Raw genomic sequence first — 23654 nt, forward strand, 5'->3', positions numbered from 1 at the left:
ACATTGGTATTTGTCATGCAGACATTTGATAGCACCGGTCACGGGCTTCTGAGCAGAGCTCTGGGCACCAGCGCTCATTCTGTTACAAATTAAGCAATGGGCGAGGCAGAGAGCTGTTCCCTAGCACCGATCCTTCATGGTTTTTTTGTCGTATGGGAGTTTTGTTAAGAGCCGTGTCGGAGAAATTCCAAACGCAAAAAATGCACAAAGCCTCCGGCACGAAAGTCTGTCTCTAGCTGAGCACTCCACTGTACTTCACTTCCACTGATGTGAAGATCTGTAATGGAGTTGGCTCTCCCAGAATTTTTGTTTTGGTGACAAGCGTAATCAGACAGACTGTAAACTAACAGACTGGTATAAGACACCACACGTGCACTTAATTCAATAATAGCATACTCGTGAGAGGGTGGTACATGATGGTTTCTAAATACATATGTAAACACTATTACTTCGAATAGACGGCACTCAATCCAAGGAAATACTAAAGTTAAAAAAAAGGAATACACTTAAAAAAATAAAGTCTTAACCCTGTGTTAACATGAACTTTCTTGCACGATTTACTTCTCAAATATTTTGATGGGCTCGGCTCGTGCACAGGCTCTTAGAGTCAGAGGCGACCCTTGGCTCGGCTCTGGTGAAGCTCTCGCTCACCTTGAAGGACACATGTGCTCTGGGTGTCAGGCTCTTGAGTGGAAACTAATGTTCAATGTCTTTCACTGTCACCTGGAACTAAACTTGCACACCTAGCATAGTGTACTCCGGGTAGGCTCGTTTAACATGTGCGAGTTCGGCCCACGCGCAGGGCGCTGACCTTCAGAGGGTGAGTAAGCTGCCTGCAGCAGTCTTCTTTCGTCTTGGCTCCAAAGGAAAGTCTATTTAAACACTGTTTCTGGAGGCTGCAGGTGCCCGGGTCTACATTTCAACAGCTTTTCTTCTCATGGCTCTCCTCTTTCTCACCCCTTCCCCTTCCTCCTACACCAACCACTTTTTCCAACACACAGTTAGGGGGGGATGAGTCGCAGGGGGACCAGTCTGGTTTCGCCCAGGGCGCGGTCTGAGCAAAGGCCAGCTCCGACTCCAGGTGCTGTCTCTTGGGGAGGGTGGCACTGCTCCTAAACTCCAAGTATCAGAATTAGGGCACGACCTATGCATCGTGCAGTGGGGCACTGAACCTGCGCTCAACGAGCTGGTCTTCATTTCAGTGAGCGCTGTACCTGAGAGGCAAAAGCTGCTCTCTGGCGGAGGGGAAACATCGCCCCTGTCGTCCAAGAACTGGTTTCATACTGTAAGTATTTGTGCGCCAAAAATGTATCCCCGGGAGGTGGGGGGGCACCTCAACAGTTGGACTATGGGGCGAGGTAGAAACATGACTCTTTCACACTGTACCTGTGCAGTAAGTTAGTCTCCCTGAGGGTGATGCGCAGTGCATCAGTACCACTTAGTTTCCTTCCCCATTCCTCTTATTACGAATGAATGCCTCAATTTCGTAATGATCGGAACATGGAAGTCTGGACGCAGAGTAACTACATTACCGGTAAGTAATCTATGCGGTACTCCTTGTCCTAAGGACCTGTCTCTGTAATCTGGGTACTGAGTGAGGAAAATGTGCCTGTGTAGTCTTTACAGGTGGGTTTCTGAGGGTCGGGGGGCGTTGCACCGTGCGTAGGTGTTGGCCCCGAGGGTTAGGGAGGACCTGTAGCCTATATTTTGGTCTATGGAACATACTGTACGGGTGCTCCAGGTGCTGGTCTCTGGAGGGAGGGCTGGGCACAATACCTGCGCTGTAGGGGTGGATATCCGTAGGGCAAGTATCAGACCCGCAGGTGCTGCTCTCGGGGGGGTTACTGCACGCGTGCGCCAGGCTGTCCTCTCAGGGGTGGTCTTTTGCTCGGAGCTGCTCACAGACTACACTCGTTGTCTCCCGCCCCCACCGGCGAAAGTGACTCAGAGCGCAAACTTCCCTTTCTGTAATGACTCCATTGTCATGTGATCTCGCGGGCCACGTGACACCTCTTCCCAGTTTCTAACTGCACTTCCCTCCTTGGAATGAGTAAAAGGGGCCACCTATCTAATTATTCCGGAACCAAAAACGGATAATATTTTGCAGGTTTTTTTAAATGTAGCGTGAACTTGGTTCCGCAGATACAAAATTGTCTGCTCGGGCATTAACGGCAGAATACTTAGTGTCGACTCCCCCAGAAGAAGAGTCGTTTGGTTTAATTTTTAAGACAAACAATATTAGACCGGGGAAACTCAAAAAGTATTGCCGTCATTATTTCTTTGTTTGCTGCCTTTCAGAAGCAGCTATCGGAAGTGAGTGGTAGAAGCCTGTTTCGACAAGTGTGCTGTCATAAATTTAAAAACGTCAAGAATGCGTGTAAGAGCGAGGGTACACAGAAAGGCACACTTTTTGTTTGCTACATACTCATGAGTTGCAAGTCTTATTTATAAAAGTGTAACGGGTTGGGAACCAGATTACATCCAGGAAGGACTATGTTTTTTTTTATGTGTTACATTATGGAGAGTTGTAAAGCATGACTAACTCTAATAAACGTAGCATGATGCCCAGCAACAAAAAAGTCGTAATTAAATATTGAGCAACTATTATGCATCCAGAAAGCTTAAATTACGTTTTGGCTCGTTTGCCTCCCCAGAAGGATTGTGTGCCTTCATGGCGGTGAAGGGCCCACTAATTGTCAGTCCTTCCTTCGGGCGAGACGGCACGCAATGACCACTCTCATTCACTATTAAAGCGCTAAAAGGCTTCTTTAATAGAGCAGACCTGGAAAATGTACTATCATTATCTTTACAAATGCATTACTAAACTAAATAACCTCACTAATATATTAAATACCTGACCCACCCCTCTAAGAACTTTTACCCCCTTAGAACACCTGACCCACCCCTCTAGGGACTCTTACCCCTGACATATTCCTTTCCACATAAACATTGTTCCCAATTCCTGTACCCATCTGACATGCCTGCAACCTTTCGTTGTTACCATTGCCCCCTCCATCCCTTTGGTCCTTGGCCAATATACCTCACCTCTCATTGCTCTGCCTTTCTGACCCCCAAATGTCTACTAGCCCGCCCAATACAAGACCTGTCTATCAGTGGCAACGAATACAACCAAACACAGACCTGCACCATGAAAGCTCCCAGGCCAACTCAAAAGCAAACCAAAAATCCTCTTAATCCAAACCCTGAAAAAGGGTGTGGATGATGGAATAACACACTCCAGGCCACCATCTGTCACTCCCTCCTGCGTGGCCAGTGTTGCTGCTGCCACTGTCTCCTGTCAGAGCCTGCTGGCTCAGTGTTTGAGGCCCACCTCCACCCGTACGCAGCCACCTGCGCCTCATCCCTAAGTGGCCATCTGTGTCAGGTTTGTCTGACTTTTTTCTCTTTTCATCCTTTTCTGTATTTTTGCCTTTTTCTCTTTCTTCACTCTTTGTCTGCTTGTTTGCCCTTTGCACGCTTCTCCGCTCCCTGTCGCTGCTGCCCCGCGGCCACACCCTCATAGCACTTCCTGCCCTTCCACCTCTCAGCTGACCAATCTCTTCCTCGTCCCTCCCCTTCTTAAAGGTGGCCGCTGCTCAGTGAGGGGCAACTTCATTGTCCTTTTCAAGCCAGCATCCGTCGCTCCCTCCTGCGTGGCCACTGCTGCTCTGTGCTTGAGGCCCACCTATACCCTCAGGCACCTGCCCGCGCCTCATCCCTGGTAGCCTAGTGGCTTTCTGTGTCAGGTCTGTCTGCCTTATTTCCCTTTTCATCCTTTTCTGTATTTTTGTCTTTTTTCCTCTTTTCCCCCTTTGTCTGCTTTTTGCTTTTCTGACCTTCGCACGCTTCCTCCGCTTCCCCGCTTCCTGCTGCTCCTGCCCCAGTGTTCCCACCTGCATAGTGCTTCCCGTCCTCCCAGCTGACCAATCCCAATTCCCCCATGGACCCACGGACCTTTCTCCTGCCGCCACTGCCACCTCACCTTCTCCGCACGCAAAACTCCAGATCTCCCATTTCCAGAAACACCTCTGAACCACCTCAACTGTATCCTCCTCAACGTCTGCTCTCTGCACAAGCATGCTGTGGAGATTTGGAACCTGATAGATGCCACCTGCCCGGACATCGCTTTCCTCACCAAGACATGGACCAAGTCTACATCCGGACTGGACAAAACCATCACCACCCAGAGCGACTACAAGCTGCTCCACAAGGACTGTCCCTCCAGACCAGGAGGTGGCATAGCCATCACCCACAACACCACCCGACTAACGATCAACACACAGGAATCCCCGCCTCTCATGGAGCACCTCCACTTCTAAGTGCACAACACCCGAAGACCACCACCCGCGGCACACTCATCTACAGACCACCCGGACCACACCAAGCATTCAGCAACTCCATTGTTGACATCATAGCCCCCCACGCACTCACCTCCAGCAACTACATAATCCTCAGAGACCTAAACTTCCACCTCAATGATCTCAGCGACCACATCACTTCATCACTACTCGAGAACCTGTACACAATCTGGCTCAAGCAACTGGTCACCTCACCAACGCACACTACCGGACAGACTCTCAACCTCATTTTGTCTGCCAGCAGCAACATCATCATCGATGACTCAATCCTGCTACACTGGACCGACCACCACTGCATACACTTCTCCATATCCACACCTACAGGACACACTTACATAACGCTCCCCTCCCACAGGAAATGGAACCATATCACAGAGGAGAAACTCGTCAGCACCCTCAGCAACTCGCTGACCCCGATACAACAGATGCCAACACCTCAGCACTCAACCTCCACAAATGGATCACCGGCTGCGCCGACACCCCAGCTTCTCTCCGACCGACAGCAGGGAAACTCTCCTCCAAGAAATCCAGCTGGTTCACCCCCCACTCCAGGAATCAAAGCACACCTGTAGGAGGCTGGAGAAGAAATGGAGGCACAGCAAATCCCTGGAAAACCTTGCAACCTTCAAATCCGCCACAAGATCCCACCATGGCCTTATCAAATCCACCAGGAAAACTGGCCTGCAGGACCTCATCAATGCCACCACACACAAGACTAAGGAACTCTTCAGCGTCATCAAAGAATTAGCCAAACCACAAGCCAAGACCACTAACATCCCTCCATCCCAGGATCTCTGCTACAGGTTAGACACCTTGTTTCATCGGAAAACTAAAGACATCTACGACATCTTCGGAACCCAAGACTCTTTGGACTCACCTACAGCACTCCTACTAGGATCTGCTGAACCCCCACGACCCCTGCACACCTGGACTCTTCTCACAACAGACGAGACTCACTCCATCATGAGCAGCATCCACCCCGGGGCCCCTACCGACCCCTGCCCCCAGTACATCTTCAACAAGGCCAGCGCCTCAATCGCACCCGAACTCTGCAAGACCATCAACTGCTCCCTAGAGTCAGCAACCTTCCCTGAGGACTGAAAGCCGGCCAAGATCCTCCTGCTTCTGAAGAAACCCACAGCCGACCCAACAGATCTCAAGAACTACTGCCCTCCCTCGCTGCTGTCCTGCCCTGCTAAGGTTGCTGAAAAAGCAATCAACATTCAGCTCCACCACTTCATCGAGGACAACAACACCCTGGACATCTCCCAATCAGGATTCAGACCTACCCACAGCACCAAAACTGCCCTGCTTGCCTCCACAGAGGACATTCTCTTTCTCCTCAATCGCAGCCAAACAGCAGCCCTGATCTTGCTAGATCTTTCAGCCGCCATCAATACAGTGTCCCACTGCACTCTATGTGCCAAACTCCACACAGCAAGCATACGTGGCAAGGCCCTTCGATGGATAAACTACTTCCTGACAGGAAGAACGCAGAAAGTCAAGCTCCCGCCACACCTGTTAGAATCTACAGATATCAGCTCTGGAATATCCCAAGGATCCTCGTTGAGCTCCACGCTGTTCAACATCTACATGACCCTGCTCTCCCCTATTGTCAGGAGCCAAAGTATAAATATTGTCTCCTACACTGATGATACCCAGCTGATCATCTCCCTGATCAAGAACCCCTCAACAGTCAAGAAGAATTTCACAGACGAGATGGAAGTAGTTGCTACCTGGATGAAGGAGAGCTGCCTCAAGCTGAACTCTGAAAAGACTGAGATCCTCATCTTGGGACCCTCCTCCTAAGCCTGGAATGACTCCCGGTGGTCCTCTCCACTCGGCAGGCCCCCTAATCCCACAGACCATGCATGAAACCTCAGCATCATCCTAGACTCAGCGCTCACCATGACCAGACAGGTCAACTCTGTCCCATGCACCTGCTTCCACACCCTCCAACTCCTGCGGAAGAGTTTCAGATGGATACCAACCGACTGCCAGAAAACCATGACACACGCCCCAATCACAAGCCGACTTGACTACGGCAATGCCCTCAATGCTGTAATCTCCAAAGAGAACCTGAGCAAGCTGCAACAAATTCAGAATGCCGCCACCAGACTCCTCCTGAACAACCCCAGCCGAGAACACATCTCAGAACACCTGAAAGACCTACACTGGCTCACCATTGAGAAAAGGATAAATTTCAAACTCCTCATACACACCTACAGAGCCCTCCACAAGATTGGACCCAGCTACCTCAACCTCCGCATCACCTGGTACTCCCCTTCCAGACCTCTCCACTCATGCCAGCAGTCACTCGCCAACATACCCCAAATAAAGAAGTCTTCGGCTGGAGGAAGGTCTTTCATCTACCTGACAGCAAAAGGATGGAACACCTTACCTCTTTACCTCAGTCAGTCGCCATCACTACCTCAATTCAGTAAGGACCTCAAGACCTGGCTCTTTGACTGAACCCAAAGGACATACCCTTCAGTGCCTTGAGACCCTATGGGTGAGTAGCGTGCTAAATAAATGTCTGATTGATAAAGAAACGTCCTGCCCCTTGGTGTGACAATGGCCAAAAAGGGCCGCCTACAATCCTCTTCAGTGCTAAAACCCCACACCACCACCACCCACCCAATGGGAACCGAGAGCTTTGGCAGAATGCACCACCCTGTCCGAATATCCCCGGGGGAAGACCAGGCAAGCCCATCTCCCCCTGAGCTCCCATCGGGCGAGACAGCATGCAATGGCCACACTCACTCAAAGTCTGATTTAATATAACAGGCCTGGAAATTCCGCTATCAATACCTCGGCAAATGCCTTACAAAACTAAAGCTGACCCACCTCTCTAAGAACTCTTACCACCTGAGATGACCTTTTCCACCCAAAACTGTACCTCAGTTCCTATACCCATCTGAGATGCTCAGAACCTTCCGTTGCTACCATTGACCCTCCATCCCTTTGGTCAGTGGCCAATATCCGTGACCTTGCATTGCTCTGCCATTCCAACACCCTCCCATCCAACAAATGTCGTCTAGCCCCGCTAACCAGGAAAACCCAACAGTGTTTTCCTGCCATATCTAAGAACAAAACATCCTGCTATCTGCACCTCAATCCCACAACCTCTCCCACAGGAGCTCTGCAATTTTCAAATGCAATTCCATTATGTAAACCTTTTTGCTTAAAACAGATAAATGCACACCATCCTGCCTAAACAACTACCAATCCTCCTGCACAATTTCTGGATGCCGCAAAAAGGAGATTCCTATTGCACTAGAGAAACCTCTCATCTACCTATTAATCTTCTTTCTCTGCTTCTCCATAGCCTCTTGCTTCCTTGCACCTCTCTAAATTCTCCTCAGCACTAACTCAGTCCTAAAAATATGTGTGCCTGGCCACCTTGATTCAATATGTTCCAAATCCAACTCCATTGTCTTCAATAGACCAATATGACAATAAAGCAACCGGATCATTCTCTCCAAGGTGCAATACCAACAAATCAGGACAATACCCACTGCCACCTTCTTTGAGAGTGTACACAAAAGCTCACCCCATCTCATGCCATTTTTCTACCCACCAAACAACTACCCTGGCCCCATCCTATCCCAGCTGATGTCCCAAAATTCCACCTGTTTTGCTATACAATGGACCAATGGATGTCCCACAATCCACACCATGGAAAGGCCGTTGCATGGCCCTGCATTACAACTTTGAAAAGAAAACACAAAATTAACAATATCCAAATGGATGGGCAAGAACATTAGAGCTCCAAAAAGGTTTAGAACCTCACACTAAACTGGAATAAACATAACGCTTATAACATTTTACTTCCATTGTCCCATATTCATTACTTTGTCCTCCAAAAGGCCTCTCTGTTGCACTACGGTAGCCACCCCAATTCAAAAAGAATGTGTACCATAATACTTTGGACAAATACCAAGCCTATGTAATGCAATCTGTAAAATAGCTAAGAACTGAAAAGATGTCAGCTTAGACCTATTTTATGGACAAAAACATAGGTGTCATAATTTCTAAAACACTGAAAAGAAAACCAACAAACCAGTGGACACACCAATGAGGAGTCCTTGTTCAAGATGACTTCCTGTCCTCTGCCTAACTGCTCCATTTTAGACTGAGCCAACCAAATCCTAATCCCGTCATCACACACCCTTACAGTGGAACATGGTAAACCCTCCCTCTCGTCCCCAGCAACTCAGAAACCCCAAACACACTGTGAAATATCCAAATAATGCACAGCAATAGGAAAGCCACCTCCCATGGGGAAAACAAATCCTCTACAATTCCCTCAATACATCACAAAGTAACTTACCGTAAATCGGTCTCCATCTATCAGCACGAGCTCCGCCTTCCCTCGCCCAGCCAGCCACAATCCTCCTGCAAACCTGTCTCTCCTTAGGATCATATCCTCAGAAAATACTTACGGTAGAATGAAATACCGGCCATCTTACCAGATGCATGGGGAAGATTGCTTTGGGCCTTTCACAGCTGAAAGAAGCAATGCAATCGGCCCCATGATAAAGCATACTCCATCATCAATCCTTTGCAATAAAGCCAATGGACCTTCCCGCGTGCACCAGATTGTAAAAATTCAAACCGAGTCAAAGAATAACTCTTTTGGGTGGAAACAGCTATTGAATTCCCAATCAAATCCAAAATCCTCATTCTCCCAGCCACCACAGATCCTGAGGCATCTCTGTCTTCAGCTTGTCCACTCCTGGTGCAAGACCACAGAATCTCTGCCACTGTGAACAAGATAGCGTGTCTGACACATTATTAGCTGCCCCCGGGATGTATTTGGCTTTAAACAAAATGTTAAACTTTAAACATCCCAGAAGGAAAATCTTCCAAAACTTAAAAACTTTCTCCATTCACAAGGTTAACCACTGTTTGATTGTCAAAATGAAAAACTAACCCCCTTTTGACCAACCTCTTTCCCCATAACACCATTGGCACCACCAAAGGGAAGAATTCCAAGAATGCAATGCTGTGTCTCGTTTCCAACCATGCTGCTGGCTACTTTTCCATCACCCAATGTCCGAACCAGAAAAGGCCGAAACCATGCACTCCAGCAGCATCAGAAAATATCTCCACCTGCCACAACCAATCCTCTTCAGTGGACCACATGGTAACGCTGTTGGATTCTTTTAGAAAATAAATCTGCATCTTCAAATCTGCCTGGATTCTTTCTCTCCAACATAGCCGGTGAAGGGGCAAGATTGCACCTGTCACTGAAAAACCAAGTCGACTACAAAAAGCTCTGCCCACTCTAATCAGTTGACATGAAAAATTCAAATACCTCTGCACTTTCCTGAGTTAGAACTTCTTAAAACGACCACTTCCTCCAACAGCAAAATCAACTTCTGCACCTTATCCATAGGTAAACAAACTTCCATCATTTGAGAATCTAGCTCAATACCCAGGAAAGTAATGGACGTACATGGTCTTCAGTCTTCTGTGGAGCCAAAGGAACTCCCAATTCCTGTATTGATGCTTGGAAAACCTGCAATGCCTTTAACCCTTTCACAGCTAAGCCTATCCCCTGCCCGAGTGCTAAGCCTTTTTTGGGCTATTTAGGGTAGTTCGCGCTTAGGCCCCCATAACTTTTTGTCCACATAAGTTATCAGTGCCTAATATGCAGCCTTTTTTCTTACATCCTGAGGAATCTAAAGGTACCTAGGGTTTGTGAATTCCCATGGAGGGGCCTGAGAAAGTAGCCAAAATACTGCTAAATTTTGGGGATTTTGAGAAAAATGGAAAACAAATGCTGCAAAAGAAAGCGTCTGTTTTTGCCCTGCAAATGGCATCAGTGAAGGGTTTGCAGTGCTAAACTCACCATCTTCTCAGCATTCAGGAACAGGCAGACTTGAATCAGAAAACCAAATTTTTCAACACAGTTTTAGCATTTTACTGAGACATAGCCCATTTTTCCTATTTTTTGTGCTTTCAACCTCGTTCCAGTTAGTGGTCAAATGGGTGTGAAACCAATGGTGGAGTCAGGAAAGCTATACATTTCTGAATAGTAGATAACATTCTGAACTCAGCAAGGGGTAATTTGTGTAGCTCTTTCAAGGTTTTCCTAAAGAAAGTAACAGTTGAAATTAAAAAATATTGAAATTGATTTGAAAAAAACAGCCCTTTCTGACTACGTTTTCTTCCAAAAGTTTTCAAACTATAGAAGATTTTTGAAAATAATATACCATTACATCTGTCGGACCTTTTTGTTTTTGGGGATATATAAGGCTTGTAGGCTTACCAAGATCCCGATGTGCCCAGAGCCAATAATTGAGCTGCACCTTGCAATGGTTTTTCATTGTGTACTGGGTATACAGTAATTCATTTGTTAAACTATAAAGAGTGAAAAATAGGTATCAAGGAAACCTAGGTATTTCCGAAATGGGCAGAAGATATGCAGTTTATAAGTAGTGGTTATTTGTGCATCTATCAATCTGGGGATACCCATACTAGCATGTGAATTAGAGGGCATTTCTCAAAATTACTTCTTTCTTACAATTTGTCTTACATTTGGTAGGAGCAAATGCAGAGAAAGGCAATTGATAATAACACTTATTCTACTATTATGTGTTTTCCTATGTCTCCTGATAAAATGGTATCTCACTTGTGTGGGTAGGCCCAGTGCCCACAACAGGAAACTGCCCAAAACTCAAAATGGAAACATCAAATAATTTTATGCAAAACTGACTTTTTTTTTTGCAAAGTGGGTAGCTGTGGTTTTTGGGCCTTACCTCACCTGGCACATAGGGAAACCTAGCAAACCTGTACATGTTTGAAAACTGGACAACTTGCGTGGCTCTCACCTGGTTCTGTCACCCAGAATTTTTGCAAACCTCAAAATATGACTAAAAACAAATTTTCTTCACATTTCTTTGATGGAAAGTTCTGGAATCTGAGGGGAGTCACAAATTTCCTACCACCCAGCATTCCCCTTGGTCTCCCAATAAAAATGACACCTTAGTTGTGTAGGTGAGCCAAGCGCCTGTGACAGGGAAGGACCAAAACCATGTGGAAATTGAGGGAGAACCAAAGCGGATCCAAAAGGGCAGTTTTTTATTTTCATACGTTTTTAGGCTGACTGTGCTTTGGGCACCCACACAATTGGGGCAGAGTTTTTATCAGTACAGGTGGGGCAATGCTGGCTGATAGAAATTGTGTGGATTCCTGCAGATTACAAAGGTTTCTATCAAGGAAATGCAGGAAAATGTGTGATTTCAGGCAAAGTTAGGGGTTTGCAGGGCAACGTGGGTAAGAAAATGGTGTGAGGGTGTATGTGAAGCACATTAGTCTGGACTCCCCCAGATGTTTAGTATTCAGAAGTGTCTGGGTCTTGTAGGTTTTTCCAGGTGGCAGCGTACCAAAGTCCAAAAAGTACAGCTGATCACCATTGCAAGTGGGACGATATTGGGAGTTAGCTAAGCTCTCTTGGCCCATATGTAAAATCCAAAAGAATCAAATGTCCTTTTGCTTGCCATTGAGATGAGATGGTTTAGTATGCAGCAAGAGCAGAAAGATTGTTGCTTCCTTCAGTTGGGGAGCAGAACATAACCATGCCCTTAGTGGTGGCCAGCCTCAACCTTCTATTTAAAAAAAAATGCTTCTCTGGGGTCTAGTGTGCATTCTGCCCATCCTGGGGGGGCAGGGGTGTGGGGGGCAGCTCAGAGATAATAATCCCTATCTGCCCAGGGGGGGGCAGAAAGACTGTGTCCATTTATTATTGGTGGGGGCATTACCATGCCCATTCGGGGCAGCCCCCACCCCTACATTACCAAAAACAAATTCCTGGTGCCTAGTGGGCTTTCAACCCCGGGGGCATATTGGGGACTATTGCTCCCATCTTCCCCCAGGGGGCAGAAAGAGTGTGCTGATTTTTTTTGGGAAGCGACTGGGCATTGCAATCCCCATTCTGGGCAGTCTTCACCCCTAGATGAATACAAAAAAATCCCTGGTGCCTAGTGGACTTTCTGCTCCCCAGGGAGCAGATTGGGGACTGTTGCTCCATCTGCCCTGGTCGGGGGTGGGGGGGGGGCAGAAACACTGTGCTGATTTTTTTGGGGGGTGGCAGGGGTATTTCTTTGCCCATTTTGGGCAGCCCCCTCTCATAGATGAATTAAAAAAAAAACGTGGTGCCCAGTGGACTTTCTGCTCCCTGGGGGGCAGATAAGGGGCTAGTGCCCTTTCTGCTCCCCTGGGGGGTGGAAAGACTGTGCTATTTTTTTTGGGGGGGAATGTAATGTCCATTCTGGTCAGCCCCCACTCCAAGATGACTGAAAAAAACCTGGTGCCTGGTAGGCTTTCTCTCCCCCTCTGGGGGTGTGGGGGGGCAGATCGGTGCTGTTGCTCCCATCTGCCCTTCAGATGCGGCAAAAATACTGTGCTACTTTTTTGGAGGAATGGGGTCATTACAATGCCCATTTAAGGAAGCCCCAACCTCTAGATGAAATAAATCCCTGGTATCTAGTGGGCTTTCTGCCCTCCCCCCCCCAGATACTGATCAGGGGCTATTGCCCACATCTGCCTCCAGGTCCAGGTGGGGCAGAAAGACTGACAATGCCCAAAACACAAGGGGAGCAAAAACCCTTGTCAAGGGGCGCTCCCCCCTCCCTAGTGGCTAGTGTGTGGATCCCTGCTTGGGGATCACCCTCCAGTGACAATACCCATGCAGGGATCTACTAGGGAGGGGCACCATTGGAAAGTGGAGATACCCTCCTTTCCAATAATACCTCTCTTGTCTGCCTCAGTGCTTGCAAGGCTGAGATAGCCCCCTGAGCACTGAGACAGTGCAGGTGAAATGAGCCAATTGGCTCACTTTACTTTCGGTTTCAGTGAAATGACGTCAGCGCGCGCAAGGTGATCCTGATTTCACTGAAACAAAAGAAACAGCCCCGGGAGATGGGAAAACTCTCCCCCATCTCCTGAGGCTATCGATTTCTAAAAGAAATCTCTTTGGTGCCCGCACCAGAGGGATTTCAAGAGCCATGTGTGCCGATAGTGAGAGCCATCTGACGCATCTCTGACGTCATCAGATGTCACTTGGGTGGGAGGTGGAAGGGGAAGCAATTCCCCTTCCATCCCTGACCAGGGGAGGGCGTGTGAGGCTCTCGGGGTGAGCGGTGCTGCCGAGGATGTAACTGTTATGTCCTGGGCACCCAAGCGGTTAATAAAAAAATTAGAGGCAGTGTATCTGGCATCTAAAACATGTATAATGTTTTTTTCTAGCCACACTGACCACCAGTGGCTTCAGCTCAAGTGCCGCTGCTACAAGAGGAGAGTCAGTTTAAGGAAGAGAAGCAGCGGCAGGGATGGGCAGTGGTAAGTCAAATTGCTTGCTTATTGACAATTACTATTATACTCATTAGCTACAAGGGCGTCGTTGTGATCATGGATCCCCTGCATTACCAACTACAGAGGTGGTTCGGTTATGGTCTCTTCTATCTGCAACTCACCAAAAACTCACATAATGTACATTAAAAATGATGGCTTGATGGAAACGGAAAAGAATGGAAGGTTAAAAGAAAGGATAGGTGAAATGATTGAAAGGAAAGAATACATGGGTGAGTGGGAGAAAGGATGCATGTGTGAGCATTGGTTAAATGGATGGATGAGCAAAAGGATGATAGAAAGGGTGGATACTGAATGTATGGATAATGGATTAGGAATTTTGGTGAAAGACTGGATGAGAGAAAGTAAAGCTTAAATCATGGGTGACTATAGTAGGATGAACGAAAGGATGATTGAATAATTGCTTGGATGAATAAACAAGGGAGCTCTTCTGCAGAGGGGCATGCTGCTCACCTACTTCGCTTACTTTGTTTTATGGTTATCAAAGCTATGGTTCAAAGTGTGGGGTATTTCAATTTGTGTTCTAATCCCTTTACTCACTGTGTTTGTTATGCGAGGTAGATATGTATCCCATCATTCATCAACCCCCTCCTTGCCCATGGCATTTCGCCTAACATGACCGAAGAAGTGCAGTACGGTTCAATTTGTTACTGTAGTGTTGGCTGTGCAATGAGTGTCTGCTTCAGTTAATGCAGCATGTACAAAGTTTTCAATGCATTGCAAACCAAACATACAAGATGTGCTTCCCTCTGCCCACCCAGTATTCTGTCCCAGCCTACCAAAACAATTGAAAAATCAATTCTTGCCATGTGGCACATTTTTATGGCCATGTGAAGTGTTTCCAAAATATATTTCCCTTAAGGCGTTCGCCTATACAGTGACTGAATGAGCTAAAATTTAGTCACATGATGAATTGATGATCACTGACACCCCTCTATTCTACAGCAAAAGCTCTTCCTAACCACCTAATCCATTTGCCTTTTCCTGCACTAGAGTAAGTCAAGTTTCCTTTCGTTACTGCCCAGCATCTGGATTTCTTGCAAATAATTTGTGGTGGTGGGTAAGGTCAGTGAGTAAAGTGGGACTAGTAAATTCCCGACTTGATTTCAAGTTTGGCATAAGGGATACTCTGCGACAAATACAGTCTATTTATCCCATTCCTTTCTCTGTAGTGCAGTGCATCGTTTTCCCTACCGTCTACTTACGGCAGACAGGATAATATATCCACATTTTATATGTGACATGTGTGATATGTCTTATTTATTATTCATCTGCCTCTTTGGAGTCAGGGTAGTAAAGATAAAGAATTGTCACCTACAGCTGCCCCAGCTGCAGACAGTAGCAAAGTAACAAAGCGCTGGCTAGCATGCCTCCATTAATTTGGCACAACAACTTGTACTCCATAGTGCAGAATCCATAAATGAGAGGTAAGTGATTTTTATTTTTCTACTAAAAGTGTCCATTTATTTACTAGAAAAGCCTTTAAAAAATCAAATCATTGTTTTTTTTAACTCTAGGGTTATCCTGCTATAATTCTTTTCTACCAGACAGTCAGTGCTTTTTAAGTGAGGCACGTGTGGGTAAACAAATAAAATTGGCCCTGCTACTCTTCTAATCAGAATCACATCAAATTTCAATGTCCCTAGGTGACCAGCAATGTACTGGTACCGTGTCATCCACTACTAACTTTGAAAGAAGTGTTTGCTCTGAGCATTGTTTACAATGTGCCTTTTTTGTTTTTGTTTTTCTCAATTAAGCTATTCCTTCTGGTCGACCAGCACCACCCATCAGGCAGGAAATAGTGGCCCATCTGCAGTGGCAGAGGCTGGAGACTATACAGGCCGAATACTGGCAGCTGGTAGTTGTAGAGGATAAAGAGGCGGAAATGGCTGCCTCTGACCCAGGACCCAGTTCAGCAGCACGCCAGCCCCAGCCTCCTGACCATTACATCTCCGAAGCCACCGCCAGCTGTCAGGGGTCCTTACTACACCTGCTGCCACCCCCTTCCGCACTAACAGGGCATTACTCCAGCGCATCCTACAGCGGATGGACCGTATGGAGAGCTGGCTTGCCAGGATCAAGCAGAGCCTGGTCTACCTCCAGACCCAAATAAACAATTCCCTTTTCTAATCCCTTTTTAAAAACATTTGTTTTGGTGGGAGAGACTTGTGGGTTGAGAGGGTCGGGGAGGGACTTGGGACCAGATTTCACTTTGGACTTTCATTGGACTTTTTGGGGACGGGAGATTTGTGTGAGGAGAGGGGTGGCCTGTTGTGGCTGGAATTGGTGGGTTTTCTATTTGTTAAAAATAAAGGGATATGTTACTTTATTTATGCCTCAAATGTTTATTTTGGTCTTTTAGTTTGCACTGCTGTCTTTTAGTGTAGCCTGTTTTTTCAAATCTGCTAAAAAGTGTATGTAATTGACTTATACCCTTGCTCTACTGCCCTCTGTAAGTATATTGACCACTAGGGGGTGGTTGACATTGCCTATTTTACCTACAAAAACCTAGATACACACAAACATCATATTCTTCTGTAGAAGTTGAACACTAACTAAACAACTTCACTTCAATCCATTGTTCTTCTCTTACCTGTTTGTACAGGAGAGGGCTAGGAGAAGTAAACAGTAACTGTATTATGGAGTCAAGGAGAAGAACCACAGGAAGCAAGGTAAGCTTCATGAGGAGTCAGGAGTGTACCAAGAAGACTCAGAGGCAGAGCAGGAACATAAAGAGGATTTTCATGTTTGAGTCACCAATGCAGCAAACACATACCCAGCATCCTTTCCCAAATCAACGCACTTCTCTCCAGTCCATCGAGCTGAGTGAGTACTAGGCCTCAGAGTCTTCGCCATCTTCATGGTTACTGTTTGAAGTCAATAATTTTCTTGTTCTAGCTTGTAAGGTAGTCCTGCCCTGTGTCCTTCTATCCTCCTCTTCCTCCTCCTCCTGATTCTGAGAAACTCCGTCTCAATCCCAAACCAAGCAAGGTAGACCTGTGTAGTGCACTGCTGTTGAAAAACTAATAGAGAAATATAATTGGAGTATCTTGTGTTGATTTGTGTTTGGTAACTAAAGTGACTGAGCTGGTCTCTGAGGAACCAGAAAAAAGGAGTGGACCCGGCAAGTAAATTTTGCTAAGTTTGAAAGGCTAGTCACTTTTAGAAATAACTGAACACCCATCAGCCCCCAAACATTGCAAAACATCAAAATCAAGTTTACAAATTTAATACATTTCCTCCCTCACTACCAGCCACCACATACACCATCAATCATCACTCACAATCACTGCATATATCACCACTTATTGGTGCAATAGTTAGTAGGTACCTCTTCCAATCCAAGGTGGTTGATACAAAATATTATTTGCTCTTTGATCTTAGGAAGACATTGGAATTTGGCATTGATCTTCTGGGGCAGCCCTGGTAGGTGATGTAAAATAAGGATAGGGAATGGCATGTGAGAGAGGCAGGCATTGTCTTCAATGTTCTGAACGGAATGTGGGGGCTTCTCACTTAAAACAGGCCCAACTGCAAATCGGCCATATATGTGACTAACAAATTGTGTGACAGCATAATTCTGACACAAATATGATGTTCCACTAGCTATTTTTTGCAAAGAAAGAAAGAGGTTCAACAAAAAATAATTTTAAAGTTCTATGGTGGCAGTGGCACACTGAGTCTGGGAAGTGGAGTCCATCCTCAAACTCAGGCAGTTCATCGAGAAGTTGATCAGCAAGCACACTTGATTCTGACCAATCATCCTCTTTCTCCTTCTGTGCTGTTTCGGGAATGGTGTAATTAGGAGGTATAAAATGCTAGTTCATTTTGATCATGGTTAATCTCTCCACGTTTTGAGACGGGAGACTAGTCCTTCTCACTGTAACAAGTGTGCCAGCTGCACTGAGCACACATTCAACCGACATGGTGGCTACAGGACAAGCCAGATACTTTATTGTCAGCCTGCTGAGCTCTGACCATTGACACATCTTCCCATACCATTACACCAATGGGTTTTGATCCACATACACCTCTTTTGAGTCATCCAGATACTCCTTGAACATCTCCTGAATTGCCATTGATGCTGCCACTTGCTTGACCTCTTTTGCCTTCACCTCTGCACTGCACTTAAGACCTGCCACTTGAAACTAGGCCAATGCAGAGGTTGGGTCTGATTCTTCGGATGCTGTTGTTGCAGGTGTTTTTGTTGTTGGTGTTGGCTCCTGTGAGACCAGACTGCCCTCTCTGGAAGTTGAAGGCGGCACCCTAGAACTGCGTAGTTGGACTCTAAGTTCCAGCCATTCTTTTTCCAATTCTCGGACTTGCTCAACAATCCACCTCTTGTATTTTGAAACATCCCTTTAAAAAAAAGGAACGAAAGTGGGAAGAATTGTTTTGTAGCATGGATCAAGGAGGGTGGCACAGATTTACTCCGGACTTGATGATGTTAATTTTCAGCCTTGCATTACAAGTCAAGCTTAGGCTCTCAACCAAGGCATGCACTTCTGAGTTTTCGTTCACACCACTGAGTGCGAACCTTTGAGACACCTTTTTTAGCTGCTCCCGTAGCAGATGCAACAACAGGATAGCTTGGCCCATTGTACTGTCCTACTTGTTAACTTCCTGAATATAAACCTCAAAAGGGAGCAGCATCTGTGTCAGGCATTTGACTAGGACCCATTTGACTGCATCCATGGTCATAGCTTTCCCAATTGCATCCCTTCCTCTTAGAATGACATAGTCATCAATCCGTCTGTATTTCTCAAACAGATGTTGCAACATATCATAGGCTGAGTTCCAATGTGTTGGCACCTCCTATATCAGGGCTTTAACTGGTACTCTGTTACCATGCTGAATAATCCGCTGTTGCTTCTAGGCTCTTAAAGAATGGCTGAAATTAGTGCAGATTCGTCTGCAGGTGGTCAGTATGTTCCCATGTCTTCTTTGTTTAGGAAGTCTTGCACAACCAGGTTGATGCAGAGTGCATGGTGGATGATAACAAACACACACACACACACACACACACACTTGCCATAAAGAAGCATGGTGGTAACACTGAAGAAAACACTAACATTAATTCAGCAATGCAAAACACGAAAATGAACTGAGCTATAAAAATTTCACAACAGTACACATCCTCCTATGCCATCAAATATTACCCCACAACATATACACTTTTTGCAAAAAAAAATGAAATGCAAACAATAGCCAACATTGTTAACTTAATCCTATGTCATCCATGCCCTAATTGAAGTTTACCATTGAAATATTTTTTTCATGCACTGATGAATACTAGTACTGGACCCACTGGCTCGATGGCTCTTTAGAAATCCAGGCCACATAGTTAAATATTATTGCAAATGTTAAAAACATGTAGAAAAGGACAGGTACTGACATGTACAACAATTTTTCTTTACAATAGCTGAAAAATCAATGAAATGCAAAATAAATCACTACTTAAACTCCAGGCCGCCCACCACTATACATTTTTAAAATCAAATTAAAGCACAGAGAAGTACTGGTGCATGCCCAAGCAAATAAACAGCCGCCTTATTCAATAGTTTTTGAACTTGTATGATTTCACAAAAACAAAGTCCTTAAATCCAGAGATGTAACCAGGAGACAAAGAGAGTGATCCTTCCACCTCAAAATCCAAGTGAAAAGTCACCAAGAGATGGACAAAGCACTGGGAGGAGCCTGCTGAACAGGACAGTAAGTTGTAGTCTCTGGGGCACTTCCTTCCTGTTTGAAAAAGAAAAAATGCTTCTCAATCTTAAACATTGTAGAAGACAATCCACCCAAAAGCCACTTGTGACTAGATTTAGATGTATCTAGAGTAGAAACTCTACTCCAGGTGCATTCGCGATCATGAGCGGACTGTTTTGGCAGCCGTCGCAGCCTTAAGCAGCGCAGGTAAATGCAAAGTCTTCCGCGTGCGACCAGAAACAGAGCAAGTGAGTGCAAAGTTTTGTGCATACTCGCGAGCAGCCCTATGGAAGGGTGGCACTCATGAGAGACTGCCAAAACAAAATCTCACGTGTGCAAACAAACTCCACTCTGTGCCACATTGCGGAATTCGGGAACTCCGCACTACTCCGCGTAGTGCGGAGCACCTGAATTATGCAAACTCTGCCAGCTGAGCAGAGCTTTACGCCCAGGCCTAGAAACAATCCAACATACTTAGTTTTTTAAGGAAAGAGCACTGTCACTAGGTCTGCATAGCAGGCCTCAGTGCACTGTCAGAGTCAAAAACCAGCATCTAGTAGTTCCAAAAGGGGCCAAAAAGTGTGTGGGGGGGCATCTGCAAAGAAGCCCAGTTTCCTACACCTAGAGGCCAAGATAAATGATGTATGAACCTGAACTCACTTTGCTGCTTCCTCAGTACCACCCCCGGTGGAGAAATAGTCAAATCAGGCAAAGGCCAATAATCAAAAGGACCAACAATCCTTCCCTCTGATGCCTCCTTTTCTAATTTTCTCTGCAGAACTTCAGGATTTTCCAAAGAAGATCTCAAATTCTTTGCCCACATTCGTACCCTAGGGAAACCTTTAAAAAAAAAACACAGTACAAACATTTGGCTTCTTCCTGACATGGATAAAACTGTAATCACTAACTCAAAATGTATAAATGAATTGGTGTAGGTACCTTTACCACCATCTGCTGCACCGGATCTCCACCCCTGTCCACCTGTCTAAACTGAGATCCTTGCCACGCCACGATAATCCCCAAAACATTGCAGAACGGGGTTCCTCCCTCCACAGTTTGCGCAGTCATGCCTGAATCTGCATTTTGGGCACCTCAGTTAAAGGACCAGCAAGACCTGGTCTGTGGCAATTGTCCTCTCCCAAAGCCACCCAGCCCAGATTGGGTGGGACGACCCTGAAAGGGCTTATATTGAAGTGGCAAACCACTAGCTGTATGCACCATCAGTATAGTCTGTCAGACTGCAACCACTGCATCCACAATTCATTATCGATATCACCCCATCACGGTTTATTGCCAATCATGCCCTGAATTTCTCATCATATAGGAACCAACCAAAACCTCCTTAATCCATTTGTGCCCTACGTACAACATCCATATACTTAAACATGGCAAAACATCACCCTGGATGGTGCTCACAATAGATACTGGCATAAGTCAAAAATGCCGAAGTCCAGTTCCCCACCGTAGTCCGCACCTTTGGCCTGCGTGCTAACTCCACTCCCTCCTCCTTTCAACCCTCTTTTGCCTGAACCTCCCTGATGAACTGACCAGAACACTGGCCACCTCCAGCCCTTGCACATTATTCACTGTGGGGCTCACCCAATTAGGTACATCCTCAGACCTGTAAGAAAAGTTAATGTCCTCCAAAACATTCCGGCCCATCCCCATAACACTTGCCTCCTCGCTCATCTGGCTTGCAGCCCCCTCCTCATTATAAGAATACAATATAATAATTGGATCGACAGCAGCCATAGGCGTGGCCATCTTGGCGAGTGCTCCTAACAGTCATTTGTCTACAGGCGCAGCACCTTCTCCCCAATGAACACTATGGAGAGAAGGGGCCTTGGCAACACTCTCTGCAATAGTATCAGCACATACACGTGCACTGGCAGCCTCGCTATGGACCTCAGCCCCTAGCAGCAAGAACCTGCCGCCGTGTCACCGCAGTTGTCGCTGGAAGCCACTGTGTTCACCTGTCCACTCTCTTGCGTTACAGCATCCCAGACTGCCTTGGAAAGGGCAGGCCAACTCTCCGTGGACCGATGATGCCCACTGCCACCTGACCCACCAGGGAAAGCCCAAAACCTTCCTGAAGCCCCGTTTTTAGCAGGTACAGTATGACCCCCACCTTCCACACGCAATTGTTTGCCAAAAATTCTTCAGTTTATTGACTGGGGAGAGCAAGCCAAAACAGCAGCAGCAACTTCCCCAGAAGACACCCTTCTAGGGTGCTTCAAACCAAACAAAGCCTGCTCCAATACTCCCTCCTTAAGCAAATCCTCCACGCCCTCATCCTTGAGAATTTTAAGCACCTCAATCACTCTATTGACTTGTGGTTTAATTGCCCTGGCTCAGACCCAATGAGCAAATTACTAACCCAAGGGCTTGATAAACTTTAGCGTATCTGGATGACACACTCTGAAGAAACTCCCTGCCCTTGGGTGTGAAGATGGCCAAAAAGGCTGTCCAGAACCACCTCAATGCTAAAATCTCACCTAATTCCCCTACCCACCTTCATTCAGCCACTGGGAACCCAGACGATTGGCAGAAAGCAACAACATGCCTGAATAGCCCAGGGGAGACTGGGCAAGCCCAACTACCCTTGAGCCCCCATTCCAAGTTTAGTTGTGTGAACACCTTAGCCAAGGACCATGCCAAGGACCTTGTCCCTGTTATCGTGGCATCCTGAATGATGCAATATTACAGCTTCCACAAATTACCTTCTTTTAGAGTGCCACCAGGCCTCTAACACAGGGGATGTGACGCACTACGCAGTATGAGCCAGGCACACACAGGATTTAAATAAAAAGGGTAGAACATCAGTTGCGGGCACATCCGTACTAGAGTTCCAGAGTGTGCTGTGGATTATTATTATTGATGGCCCCACTGTGCGGCCTGTGTCTAGTAAGCTTAAACCTTGGGCACCCTAAGGGGGATGAGACAGCGGTGACTTTTCGCCTCACTTGACCCCACCCCTTCTTTTTTGCAGCCCACATGGGCATGCCACTGCATGCAACCACCCAGCTGTCCTCATGTCCTGGGAGAATTCAGTCAACACATTCTGTGTGAGTACTACCCTGCGGCAGGTCATCGCAGCCGGGTAAGCGCTCCAGACATGACTGTGCCTGTACAGGCTGGAAATTGCCTGATCGGCCTCTGCCCATTGGGGGCCGTCGAGCAATAGACAAAGCAGAATAAACAGAGCATGAGCGCGAGGTGAAGAGTACCAATATAGGGCCCCGTGGAGAGCATACGCAGGCTAGTCTCTCCACGGGAGCATTCGGGACAGGGGAAGTGAAACGGCAGGACAGGGATTGGCTGGATCTAGGTTGGGGAGGGTCTATATGGAGGGAGTAGCATAGGTGAATGGTCTCTTCCGTGACAGCCTCCCGCGCTGTTGCGAATCTGGCTGTTCGGGGGTAAGTGTAGGAAAGGTAGAAGGCAGGTTCTGTGATCAGGGACATCGTGGGAAGCGCCTGCTGCCTGGGCTGTGCTTTGCACGGCCAGCAAGGCCGGCGAGCGGATCTGCTCAGGCTCAGTGTGCGGGACCGGGCCTGGGTGGGTAAGGGACGCAATGGGCACATGGAGGCACGAGGCGCTGAGGTGCCTGTGGCTGCATGCCGCCCGTCGCATAAGCGCAGCGAAAAGATGGCTGTGGGGGAGAGGGGATGCAACATCCACCCCCCCTTCTTGAACTATGGCCCCCGTGGAGGGCAGTGGGCTGCGTGTGGATCGGGGGGTGGGAGGGCCGGGGTATCCTGGCCAGGCATCCTGGGTAAGGAGCTGTAGCTCAGGAGCATGGTTAACGGCCTTTGGTGTCTTAAGCCCTCAACAGGAAGAGGTTCGAATCCAGCCTTTTGAAAACACAGCAGGGCGAGCAGAGTGTGACATGTCACCACCTCCTGAGCAGGGCCTAGACGGGGGAGAGCTGTGGGAAGGGAGCTGGGGTGGCCAAGTTCAACCCCAGACTTGCCAGGGGGTGCAGGGGTGCTTAGTGTTGGGGCTGGCAGGGCGCTTGGCAAGGAAAGGAGCAGAGGTCTGGCGGCGGCCTAGGGCCACGTTTACTCAGGAGTCCCCAGGGTGCAGCAGAGGGGGCGTGTTCCGAGCACACCAGTGTGGGGTGCACCCTGGGTGAGCAACTCGAGGGCCGTGAGGAGGGGCCGTGGGGGAGACAGTAGCAACTAGTGGTGGTCAGGCCCTGCCTGTTGTGGA

At 47.1% G+C, this 23654-nt stretch overlaps 1 protein-coding gene and 1 long non-coding RNA gene across 2 annotated transcripts in view; one reads left to right on the forward strand and one right to left on the reverse strand.

The window, feature by feature from the left end:
* DNASE2 (deoxyribonuclease 2, lysosomal) overlaps positions 1 to 1975 on the reverse strand; it is a 45049-nt gene extending 43074 nt beyond the window's left edge. The window contains exon 1 of the mRNA XM_069231866.1: positions 1777 to 1975. The gene's annotated coding sequence lies outside the window, so the exon portion shown is untranslated. The remainder of the gene's footprint in view (positions 1 to 1776) is intronic.
* On the forward strand, positions 1020 to 16065 carry LOC138292969 (uncharacterized). Its single transcript, XR_011202857.1, has 3 exons — positions 1020 to 1285; positions 13614 to 13706; positions 15494 to 16065. It is a non-coding gene; the product is annotated as an uncharacterized lncRNA (long non-coding RNA).
* Positions 16066 to 23654: the final 7589 nt, after the last annotated feature.

Source organism: Pleurodeles waltl, chromosome 4_2, assembly GCF_031143425.1.
Source record: "Pleurodeles waltl isolate 20211129_DDA chromosome 4_2, aPleWal1.hap1.20221129, whole genome shotgun sequence".
Lineage (NCBI taxonomy): Eukaryota > Metazoa > Chordata > Amphibia > Caudata > Salamandridae > Pleurodeles > Pleurodeles waltl.